Source organism: Euprymna scolopes, chromosome 46 (genome assembly GCF_053919585.1).
Source record: "Euprymna scolopes isolate OS-2025 chromosome 46, ASM5391958v1, whole genome shotgun sequence".
NCBI lineage: Eukaryota > Metazoa > Mollusca > Cephalopoda > Sepiida > Sepiolidae > Euprymna > Euprymna scolopes.
This window is the reverse complement of record NC_136527.1, coordinates 75,919,021-75,930,985: the sequence shown is the minus strand read 5'-3', so window position 1 is coordinate 75,930,985 and position 11,965 is coordinate 75,919,021. Positions and strand designations below refer to the sequence as shown.

At 36.1% G+C, this 11,965-nt stretch overlaps 1 pseudogene; it reads left to right on the top strand.

Moving 5' to 3' along the window:
- The first annotated feature begins 10,214 nt into the window (after window positions 1-10,214).
- LOC145271792 (U2 spliceosomal RNA) lies at window positions 10,215-10,351 on the top strand (annotated as a pseudogene).
- Window positions 10,352-11,965: the final 1,614 nt, after the last annotated feature.

Below are 11,965 nucleotides of genomic sequence, written 5' to 3'. Positions count from 1 at the left end.
AATAGATTCCTTCAAATCAGGACGTCAAAAGTAATAAAGGAATCAAGACGAGGAAGTAGAATTCCCATGATGCAACGCGATAAACAATACAGCCTCCATCTGACATTCGCACGGTTCAATTCACACCCGAGCAACATTTTATCTTGATAATTAACTTGTTCGTTTTGTGAAAAGGGGGGAAAAATACAAGCACACACAAAATAAGAAGAATATATATTTACAAATATATAAAGAATCAAATGTGAAAATATTTTAATCTTAGTTGTGTCGTATTATATTATGCAGCATAGTGGTAATAGGCATGGGCCATTGTTGTATTATTGGCTTCCATAAATGTCGGGGACATATATAACGATGATAAGAGAGACATTTATACAGTTCTGGGGTGTTTGGAAGACTTCATATATAACAGTTCTTATACATATTTTTTTTACATGGAGGTCACCACTTATCAAGGCCCGGAAGCCACTCGGGGGTAAGGGTTATTGCGTGTACAGATACCAATGGAATAGTATCGTAGTAATCATTAGTATTGAAGATTTGATAAAGTGTCTTACTTAAGGGGGCGGTTTGTCAGGAATTTGTTTATGTTAGACTTGAAGACATCCAAGTTGTAGTCAGGTGGGAAACAGGCAAACGGAAGAGAGTTCAACAGACGTGAACTTCTGAGAAAGAAGCTCTGCTCATGGAATCTACGTTTGGATTTAGGCACAGATAAAGAGTGGGGAAAATTATTGACAGTAGTTTCAGCTAGACGGGTGTTTTTCGTGAAAGATTGGCGAGGGGGGACCAGGGATTGAAGTTCAGACGAGCACTTGCCATGGAAATAACGATAAAACAAAGACAGGCTCGCAACGTCTCTTCTGTAGGAGAGAGGCTGCAGGGAAGAGAAAAAGCATCCCCCATTAAGCCAGGAAGTCTATTTTTGTACTCTGTCAAGGCAGGATAGACTGTTTTTAGCAGCTCCTGCCCAGATGTGGCAGCAGTACTCCATTCTTGGACGTATTAGGCTTTTATACAGATAGAGAATTGCATCAGTAGTGAGATATCTTCTAGAGCGGTAGAAGGATCCCACCATTTTCCCAGATTCCCTGGCAACATACCTGATGTACGCGTCCCATTTCAAATCAGGAGTAAAGGTCAAACCCAGAAGCTTGTCAAAACATGGAGCCTCCCTAAGACGAGAGCCATCCATTTTGATTGTTGCCAGATGGGGATCAGAGCGTTGATGATGTAAAGATAGAAGCTTGGTTTTGGATGCATTAAAAGTAACCAGCCACCTCTTTCCCCACTGTACCACGCGTTCAAGATCAGAGGAGAGAGAATCAGAGAGGACTTTGTTATTTACGGCCTTTGATGTGTTGCCATAGATAGTCATGTCATTAGCATAGATGTCAACGAATGATCTAAGTATGTTTTTTGTGAGATCATTGATGTAGATCAGGAAGACACTTGGGCCCAGGATGGCCTCCTGAGGGACTGTGGACTTCGTATTAACAGTTCTTATATCACAATATAGAATGATGACATTTATATATATATATAAATTTATATATATATTACATCATGACGACGACAGATTACAAAGATGTTCCTAAATCTCAATAACCTGTATATCAAATTTCGAGTCTGTAGACTGTAAATTGACAGAGTTACTGCGTAGTGAAATGTAGACAGACGGACACTTTTATATATAGATAGATATCATGACGATTGTGACAATTCTTGGAGGTTTCATACTAATACGGACTGAGTGATATATGAAGCAAGTTCTTAACACAGAGGAGGGGAGATACATAATCTTCGAAGGGTTACAAATTGTTCATTATAGGATGATAAACACAATTACCTTTCGTTCGTGATGAAGGATGACACAAGACAACAGTTACAACATAATGATGACTTCTTTATTTGTCTGATCGGCCGGTCGATGACGTCAGGAATCAGCTTGCATCTACATGTCTAATCTTCTACGCTTCGCCTCTAAGCGACTCCCCTCTCCAACTGACTGTCAACTTGTGGGTGATCAACTGACTCTCTGACTGACACACTCTCTCTCTAGCTGACTCAACTCCGAACCCATAGACTTATATGGAGAAATGTCCTTTGTCTATGATATCAGAAGTGTGTTTTCAAACGTGACTAATTTCACATGGCTTTTCATATGTTTGTTCAAACACACTTCTGGCAAACAAAAGAATCCTCACCTAACCTATTTTTAACCTTACCTATTTTTTTACCTAATCTATTTTTTAACCTAATCTATTTTTTTAACCTAATCTATTTTTAAACAATATTTGCATTGTCCATTCTTTTAACTGACATTCAGATTTCTAAAAGAATCGGATAATCGACTTTTTTTAAAAAAATTTTTATTACATTTTTAACCCCAAACAAGGCAAATTGCCACTTTGGTGTAGGGGGCTACTATCCGGGGCAACAACTACTGGGGTACTATGAAGGGATTTGGGCAGCAAGATGTCGGTTCACGTTACACTTGAACTTCTGCACGTCAGTACTGTTCGGGAAGCAGGGACCTGGAATGGAATTCCAGAGTCTAGCGGTTCTGGGGAAGAAACAATTGGAGTAAAAATATCTTTTACATCTAGGGGTCTCTACAGTGCGGGGGTGGGATTTAGCAGCCTGTCGGGTTTGTCAAGGGTGCTCACTTAATTTCTAAAATTCCATTTCTTAACTAAGCTTACAGGGTTCGATTCTAGGCTTATCCTAATCTACTTTTCACTTATCTAATATTCTTCATATTCACATGGAAAGGGGACAGCCCTTTTCCATATAACAATGGGATTTAGACTCGAGGAGACGTGGGTTGCGTTAACGCTACTACATAATTCCATATAACCTTTGTCCAGTGAAATAGTAGAATAGACTTGATTGTGAAGTCTTGTTTGAGCAGTCTACGATAAGAAGCATTTGCAAGAAAGATTATTTTACACGAGCCCAATTGGGGTGGGGTTATATAAAATAAAAGCAGAACGTACCTTTTTATATCTTCATCACATTTCTTGCCGTGTTCTCGAATGGTTTGTGTCCCGACATTAGTTCCTGGAACAAAATCTCTCTCATGCATAACAACAAACGAAAGTTCCTATTTCTCTGGACAATTGGCACTTTATTCGTGTCACAGTCGCAATCGCGTCCCTGTTCTTTGCCTATCCTTAGAAGGAGAGTGGGAATTTTTCTACCGATTCACCTGTCATATATCGCTACCTTTCGTCGCTGACAAAAAAGTCTTATCTTCCGAGGCCTGTGAATGTCGAACTCGAACTGTCAACTGCAAACTCGAACAAAATTGTAACTGACTGCCTAAAAATGTACCACGTGCGTTTCGTTGTTATTCATTTTACCATATTTTCGTTTTATATTAAAGTTGTATTAAATGTTATATAATTTATATTTTAAGTTGTATTAAATGTTATATAATTTATATTTTAAGTTGTATTAAATAAGTTGTATTAAATGTTATATAATTTATATTTTAAGTTGTATTAAATGTTATATAATTGATATTTTAAGTTGTATTAAATGTTATATAATTTATATTTTCGTTAAAATACTTTTTTATACGTTCAAATTCTTACCGTTAAATTCAAAACTACAAATGTGATTCCCCTTTTTTATTTTTGAGATGAATAGGACCGATAGTTAAAATTAATTTATTTAATAACTTTATTTGTTAACCTCAACACTAAACATGAGATTATTTGTTTCATATCGATCTATCTATCTATCCATCTATCTCTCTATATATATATTTCTGTAGAAATATATTTTCTTATTATATATCAATCCTTATTTAAGAAGCTCAATATAATTACAGAGCAATATAGAGAATAAATGACAAAGAGTTATATTCCAAAATTCATGATGTTGACCATCTTATAATTTATTCATTTAATTCAGTTGACTTATACAATTCTTGACAGTATCTGTTTCGTAGAGGTCCGTAGATTGGAACTACGCTCTGCTACCAAGATATAAGCCGAACGCCAGACAAAAAAGCTACGAAAATTCTCTCACTTGTGCATTGTGACTTAACAGGTCATGCGCCCAGCCACCTTCTTTTCTTTGACGGATCGGAATCTGAATTCGAATTGTGGCAGGTAAAATATCTGGGATATCTAAGGATTCGAAAACTACACAAAGTCATACAATCTACAACAGAGAATCCAAATGACCCCGAAGTTCTCGAAAAAAAAAACGCGACTGTTTTTGCAAAACTGATTCAATGTTTAGACGATAGAAGTCTATCTCTGGTTATAAGAGACGCATTGGATGAGGGAAGGAAAGCATTGAACATATTATGAGAACATTATTTATCAAAAGGGAAACCGAAAATAATATCCCTATATACAGAATTAACCTCTTTGAAACGTAACGAGGATGAAACGATCACCGACTACGTCATAAGGGCAGAAACAACCGCCTATACCTTAAAACTCTCAGGTGAAATAATAAGCGATAGCTTGTTGATATCAATGACCCTCAAGGGACTTCCAGCCGATTTTAAACCATTTACAACTGTTATAACCAAGAAAGACAAACCACTAAATTTCAGCGAATTTAAAGTGGCATTGCGCAGTTACGAAGAGACTAATCGTATGCTCGTGGACAATAATAACTCCAGCAATATTATGAAGTTCAAAAATGCTTCTCGAAAGCAGACACCACCAGATTACGCAACTCACCACAACGTATTCTCCAAAAGTAATTTTCCCAAGAAAAAGAATAAAATTATCTGCTATAATTGTGGACGACCCAACCACAAAAGTTTCCAATGTCGATATAAACGCTCTAAAATGGACTCCGTAAAAAACGTTGAGAACTTTGAGGAAGAACATACATTTCTATTCACATGTAATTTTGACAATATCACACACGGTAAAAACCTCCTTGTAGACTGTGGTGTTACAGCGCACGTTATCACCAAGGAATCTGATTTTATTAATTTTGATTCAAACTTTAATCCTCAAAGTCATTTTGTCGAACTTGCCGACGGTAGTCAAATAAATGATATAGTCTTGAAAAAAGGCGATGCTAAAATATCCCTAAAAAATAATAAAGGCGAAATCTGTAACTGTATTCTAAAAAATGCTCTGTTCATACCTACATTTAAGCAAGACATATTTTCCGTGCAGGCTGCAATTAAACAAGGCGCGAATATACAATTTGGCCAAAATACATCAAAATTGACATACCCCAATGGAACTGTATTTGACATTAAAGAAAATGGCCGACTATATTATTTAAAAAGTGTGGTTCCCTCAAAAACTGCCTGTCACGACTTGGAAACCTGGCATAAAATTCTAGGACACTGCAATGCAGCTGATATTAAAAAATTACCAAATGTAGTCGAAGGCATGAAAATAATACCTTCGGACGATCTCCCAAATTGTGATGTGTGTGCACAGGGGAAAATGACAAAAGATATAAGCCGAACGCCAGACAAAAAAGCTACGAAAATTCTCTCACGTGTGCATTGTGACTTAACAGGTAATTACTAAAATGGGTGACTAAATTAGAAATCCAGGCGCTGTATATAGGAGGATATCATCCATATACGTGCAAGAGTCGCAAAAACCTAACGTCGTTATCTACGAAAAACATAACTTCTGAAGGAACAAGGGGGGGATTGAACTCACAAAGATGTTAGAAAAATCCAAGTTGTCCTCGACGGTCGTACGTCTAAACAATATGATATAAATGCGAGAGTGTCTCAGGGGTCTATCCTTTGACCTTTATTATTCATTATATTCATAAATGACCTCCTTGATAAAATTATTTCGGAGATGGGTATATTTGCTGATGACACCACTCTCTATAACAGGCACAAGGGGAAAACAAATGAACACATATCCAAGGAAATGGCAGAAACACTAGAGGATGACCTCCAATCTGTAGTGGAATGGGGACAAAAATTGATGGTCACATTCAATGCTGCCAAGACTAAACTTATTTCCTTTAATAATTACAAGAAACCTTTCCTACCACTTATAGTAATGGCCAAGAACACGTTACCAGAAAGTACTTCTTTTAAACTCATAGGCCTAACGTTTATAGGGACAAGAACTGGAATAGATACATTGAGAGTATTGCCAAGGCTGCTGCAAAGAAGGTTGGCTCTCTCTACCGTGCTAGAAAACTAGTTTCGCCTAAAAATATTCTGTACCTCTATAAGGTCACCATTCGCCCATGTATGGAGTACTGTTGTCACATTTGAGCTGGTGCATCTGCTACTTGTCTCTCGCTCCTTGACAAGGTTCAAAAGAGAGTCAACCACCTGATAGGTCCTGAACTGTCATCTAGGCTTCAGACTCTGTCCAATCGACGAAATGTGGCATCCCGCTGCCTGTTCTACAAGTACTTTAATGGTTAATGCTTTGACGAACTACAAACACTTGTACCTCCTCGACGTGACTACCCCCGACAAACCCGACAAGCAACTAAGTCCCACCCCTTTACAGTAGATATCCCTAGATGTAAGAAAGCCTTTTACTCCAATAGTTTCTTCGCCAGAACTGCAAGTCTTTGGAACTTCCTTCCGGGATTCTGCTTTCCCAACTGTGCTGATATGCAGAAGTTCAAGTGTAATGTGAACAAACATCTTGCTACTCATCTCCCTTCATAATTCCCATACAATAATGTCCTACTTCAAAGTGACACTGTGCCTTGTTTGGGGTGAACATTGATTAAAAAAAATCTAGACCGCCACTGGATGACGGTTGTATAACAATTATCTTGCTTATGTTTTTAAGTATAAACATAAAAAATGCCATTAAAAAAATTTGTTGAGGTTTTAAAGGACATCAGAAGAGATTCCGCCGAGATGGGCATCAAAACAGTTCCTCATCCTCCATATACTCCAGACCTTTCTCCATGTGACTTTTGATTTTTCTCTGAGCCCAAATAAGAGGCTGTCGTTATGAAATAAATGAGGAGATGAAAGAGGCTGTAACGAGATTACCTTGACACGCTTGAAATGGCAAAATAAATGCATTGCAGTCAGAGGAGGTTACTTTAAAGGGGACTAGAGTTTCATGTGTGTACTATCAATAAAAGTGTCCGTACGGAAAAAGTCTGGAAAATTATTTAAGGCACTTCGTAATTTACTCATCCTAAAAATACCTTCCATAACTTGTAACCTTAAAAAAGAACCGTCCAAGGCACTTGTGGCTATGTGTGAAAGTTTATCTTTGCTTATCGCTAACACACACACACACACACACGCACACACACGCACACATACAGAAAGAGAGAGAGAGAGAAAGAGAGAGAGAGAGAGAGAGAGGGAGAGAGAGAGGATCAGACAGACAGACGAATCCGGTAAATACATAAACCGTTTATATTAAGGTAATTCTCCAATCTACCTCCCACGGCCCCAGATGTCTGCAAGTGGCCGTCTATTCAGTAAACGAATTTCAAGACAATCTGTCGGACGCCTCCATATCTTGGAGAGCTAACCAGGGTAGAACCCCCCTCCCCCCTCCCCCCGCCGAACCGGCTGCAGTCTATAGAAATTCATGATTGATTACCATTATTTCAGCCGGTATCGATCACCGTCGGATCGATACAATCGAAGGGATTGGAGCGGAACGGACAATGGTCCTGGCTGGTATTTTGAAATGCAACTGAGGCATGAAGGTGGACGAAATTATCTTGATAACCAGCGCCATCTAGTGAAAGATCTTGATTTAATGTCCGGTTAGTATTTCTAAATTTGCATTTTTCGTTTGTTTGCTAAAGTGATTGCTTAATTCCTAGTTTACTCCACGAATATATATATATATATATATATATATATATATATATATATATATATATATATATATATAACTACTTCATTTATTCACATAAATTTAATATACGAAAGTATAGATTTATGCGTAAACTTTAAGTATTTACTTCAAAAGTGCTCAATACGTAGGTAGAGCTAGTTAGTAATTTATAAAATATATATGGCGATTAAGCTACACTGAATATTCTGCGTTTCATCCAACTATAGGATTCGTCAGGCTTATGCGCGAATTCTGTGGTTGCTTCTTGTTTTTATATATGTTGAGGATTTCTAGTTAGCCAATCAGCTTTCTAGTATCCACCGCGCCCCTTCCTATCAGCCAATGGGCATGCATTTTATCAAACAAAGGATCTGTTTTAGAATTAGGTTAGTGGTTTAAGGTAGACGTTCTCCTTTATATATATATATATATATATATATATATATATATATATATATAAATATACCTATGTGTACACACATACATGCGCATATATATACATATATATATATACATATATGTGTGATCGTTTATGTATATTCATGTTTATTTTTTATTTGTTTGTTTTCTATTGTTATTGTTAGTTTTAAAGCTATTTTGTATCGCTATCCTAGAGTAAGTTTGGAGGTGTATGTTGAGCGAAAAAAGAAAGCGATCAATTTTTTTTTAATTTGACCCCTATTGCAACCCCTTAACATTTACTGTTTTGGACTAAAATAAAGTTATTAAGGTAGATCCATATCCAAGAAATCTATATCTAAAATTTCAAGTGTTTAGACCCAAAATTGGCGGAGGAATTTAGTAGAGTTCTCAAAAGTTAAAGCGTTAAACTTTGACCCCTTAACAGCCAAATTTCTGGCCAAAAAGGGATTACGAAGATTTTCCCAAATCTCAGTACCCTGTGTCCCAAATTTCGAATCTGTAGACTTAAAATTAACAGAGTAATTGCGTAGGGAAATGTACACAGACACACACAAACACACACACAGACACGTTTACTTTTATAGATATACTAGCATTTCAGCCCGGCGTAGTCCGGGTGTTTGGATGTGTATGTTGAGCAAAAAAAAAAAAAAAAGTGGTAGTAGGCAGGCTCGAACCCGTACCGCAAAGGAGGAAAAGAACGGAGTAAAACCTAACGTTTATGCTGTTACGAGCACCGCCAAACCGGAAGAAACATATTTTAAAATTCAGGCTAGAGAATCTAAAGGAGAGGATAACTTGCAACAATATCGGCGAAAAAAGTGACCCCCCCCTGTAGAAAAGTGCCTAGTTGAAGGGGAAGATATTAATGTTTTTAACCAATTTTTCGATATTTGTCGTATGAAAGGTCGAACTTTAAAACGATACTAATCTTGGTAAACTCAGTCGCCTTTATTGAAAGTTTAAGGCAGACATGCAAACATACATACATACATACATTTATATATTGGTAACTAAAAATTTTAGACCCAAACTGATGAAAAAGCTTGTCCTATCTCTGAATACCCTTTATGTAAAATTTCAAATATTTAGACCAGAAATCGTCTGAATAATTTGGAAGAGACCGCAGAGGTCAATTTTTTTTAAAACTTTGACCCCTATTATGACCCCTTAAAATTTATTGTTTTGGGCTCAAATCAAGTTATTCAGTTAGATCCATGTCCAAGGAACCTATATCTAAAATTTTAAGTGCGTAGACCCAAAATTGCCGGAGGAATTTGGTATAGTTTTCAAAGGTCAAATCGTTGAACTTTGACCCCTTAATCGCCAAATTTCTGGGCAAAAACCAATCACATCGATTTTCGCAAATCTCAGTACCCTGTATATCAAATTTCGAGTCTGTAGACTAAAAATTGACAGAGTTATTGCGTAGGGAAATGTACACACACACAGACAGACACACAGATACGTTCACTTTTATAGATATATAGATTGGATTGTTACCTGCTTCCTTGGATTTATTACAATATGCGTTGGAAAATATGTATATATCGGATTGTTACCAGCTTCCTTTGATTTATTACAATACGCGTTCGATCTTTATACCTGCCAGTTCTTCATGTTTCTTGTTTAGCCTCTTCCTGCCAGTTACATTTCAAATATTTCGTTTTATCTACATTGCTTTCTTCCTGTTGCTCATTTTGCTTTCTTTTTTATGTTTCTGCATTTGAGTTTCTAGTTTTAATTTCTGTAGTTATTATAATTAATTCAATTAGAGGATAAAACTCGAGTTAAAGCAACTTGTATTTGGTCGGATTGAGTTCCAGATATAAGTTTTTAGCCACGTGCAAGCGACTCTATAAGTCACTCCGTCGGTCCATCAGTCGGTCGATCGGTCTGTCGGTCGGTCTTTTGGTCTGTCCGTAACACTTTTGTGCTTGACTTTTTTGGGTTAAGATCAAAGGTATGTTGTTAATATGTGCTGTTCTCAGCTTTTTAAGCTTTTCTTGGCCTTTTGGCCAAGATCAGAGTGTAGTATCTGTTCTTACTACATGCTGTACTTATGTCTGTAACTTTGTGATATAAAGTGGGGGATCACCTTTCTGTATTAATTTAATGTAAAATGATCACCCACTTTACAACCAGTCAGTCTCAAAGCTATTCGAGTAATTCTCCAGATCATTCAAGTTGTTTTTGAAGGATTCCAGTTATTTTTTAAGCATTCAAGTCATTCTTAAGGTCATTCAATTCATCCTTAAGTTCATTAAAGTCATTGTAAGTTATTTACTTTTTATTTATTTAAGTCACTTCAGCCCATCTTTCGATCATTTTAGTTTATTTTAAAGGATTTCATGTCAATCATACATTCACGCATTCATTCATTACACGAGAGCACGCAACTAATGGCTATCGGCCTTGTTTTAATTTCATTTCAAATGTTTTATTTTGTGTTATTAGAATTGATTTTATTTTATTTCAATTCAATAAATATCTAGATTTATCTTTACATCGTCTCAAACTCCTTTTTTTGCTTCTATTATCTATATATTAATACGCTTGTGCGTCCAACGTCCTGAAAATCATCATCGCAAAAGTTTCTTAATGAAAAACAAATTACCTCTCGCATTTATACATAGTTTGGCAATTATTTTACTAAGAATAGAGTGAATGGGGGATAGGCAAGTAGACAGGGGGTAACTTCCCGTCATGACGTCATTCCTATTCAAATTATGGTTGTAAGTGTGTTATGAATTGAGATTATCCTCACATGGATTGGCGATTGTTTTCATGAGAATATCCTCCAAAGTTTTATAGCTTCTTTTTATTTGAGTGGATTGGGGATAGGCAAGTTACTTCCGGTGATGATGCCATTACTCGTCCAAAAATGGTTGTAGGGTTGTTACTACTTGAGATTATCCTCACATGGATTGACAATTGTTTAATGAGAATATCCTCCCAGGCTTTATAGCTTCCTTTTATTAGAGTGGATTGGGGATACGATAGTTGAGAGGGGTTACTTCCGGTGATGACGCCATTGATGGTAGGTGTGGTACGATTTGAGATTATTCTCACATGGGTTAACGATTATTTTAATGAGAATAACCTCCCAGGCTTTATACCTTCCTTTTTAATAGAGTTGATTTAGTATAGGCGAGTAAAGGGGGTCGGATCAATATCCAGTCATGACATCATTTCTCTTCCCATTATGCTGATAAGGTGATATCTATGGAGATTATTCTCATATGGATTGGCACTGTTTTAATGAAATTATCTTCACACACTTTATACCTTCCTTTTTGTTAGAGTGGATGGGGGATATGCGAGTGGAGTGGGTCGGATCAACTTCCAGTGATGACGCGATTGCTCTTCGAATTATAGTGGCAAGTGGGATTAATAGGTAATTTCTTCCCAGTGTGTTTTCAAGGCTTTTAACTAACGTGGAATTCCTACGGGTCCTGATAGTTCTTCTTCTTATTATGATTTTTGTTATTATTATTATTATTATTATTATTATTATTATTATTATTATTATTATTATTATTATTATTTTTATTATTATTATTATTATTTCATTGTATCATTATAATTATTATTATTATTATTATTTCATTGTATTATTATAATTATTATTATTATCATTACATTTTTTAATTATCATTTTATTATTATTACTTTAATATAATTTATTATTATTGTTTTATTATTATCATTATTATTGTTTTTTATTATTACATTTATTTTATTATTAT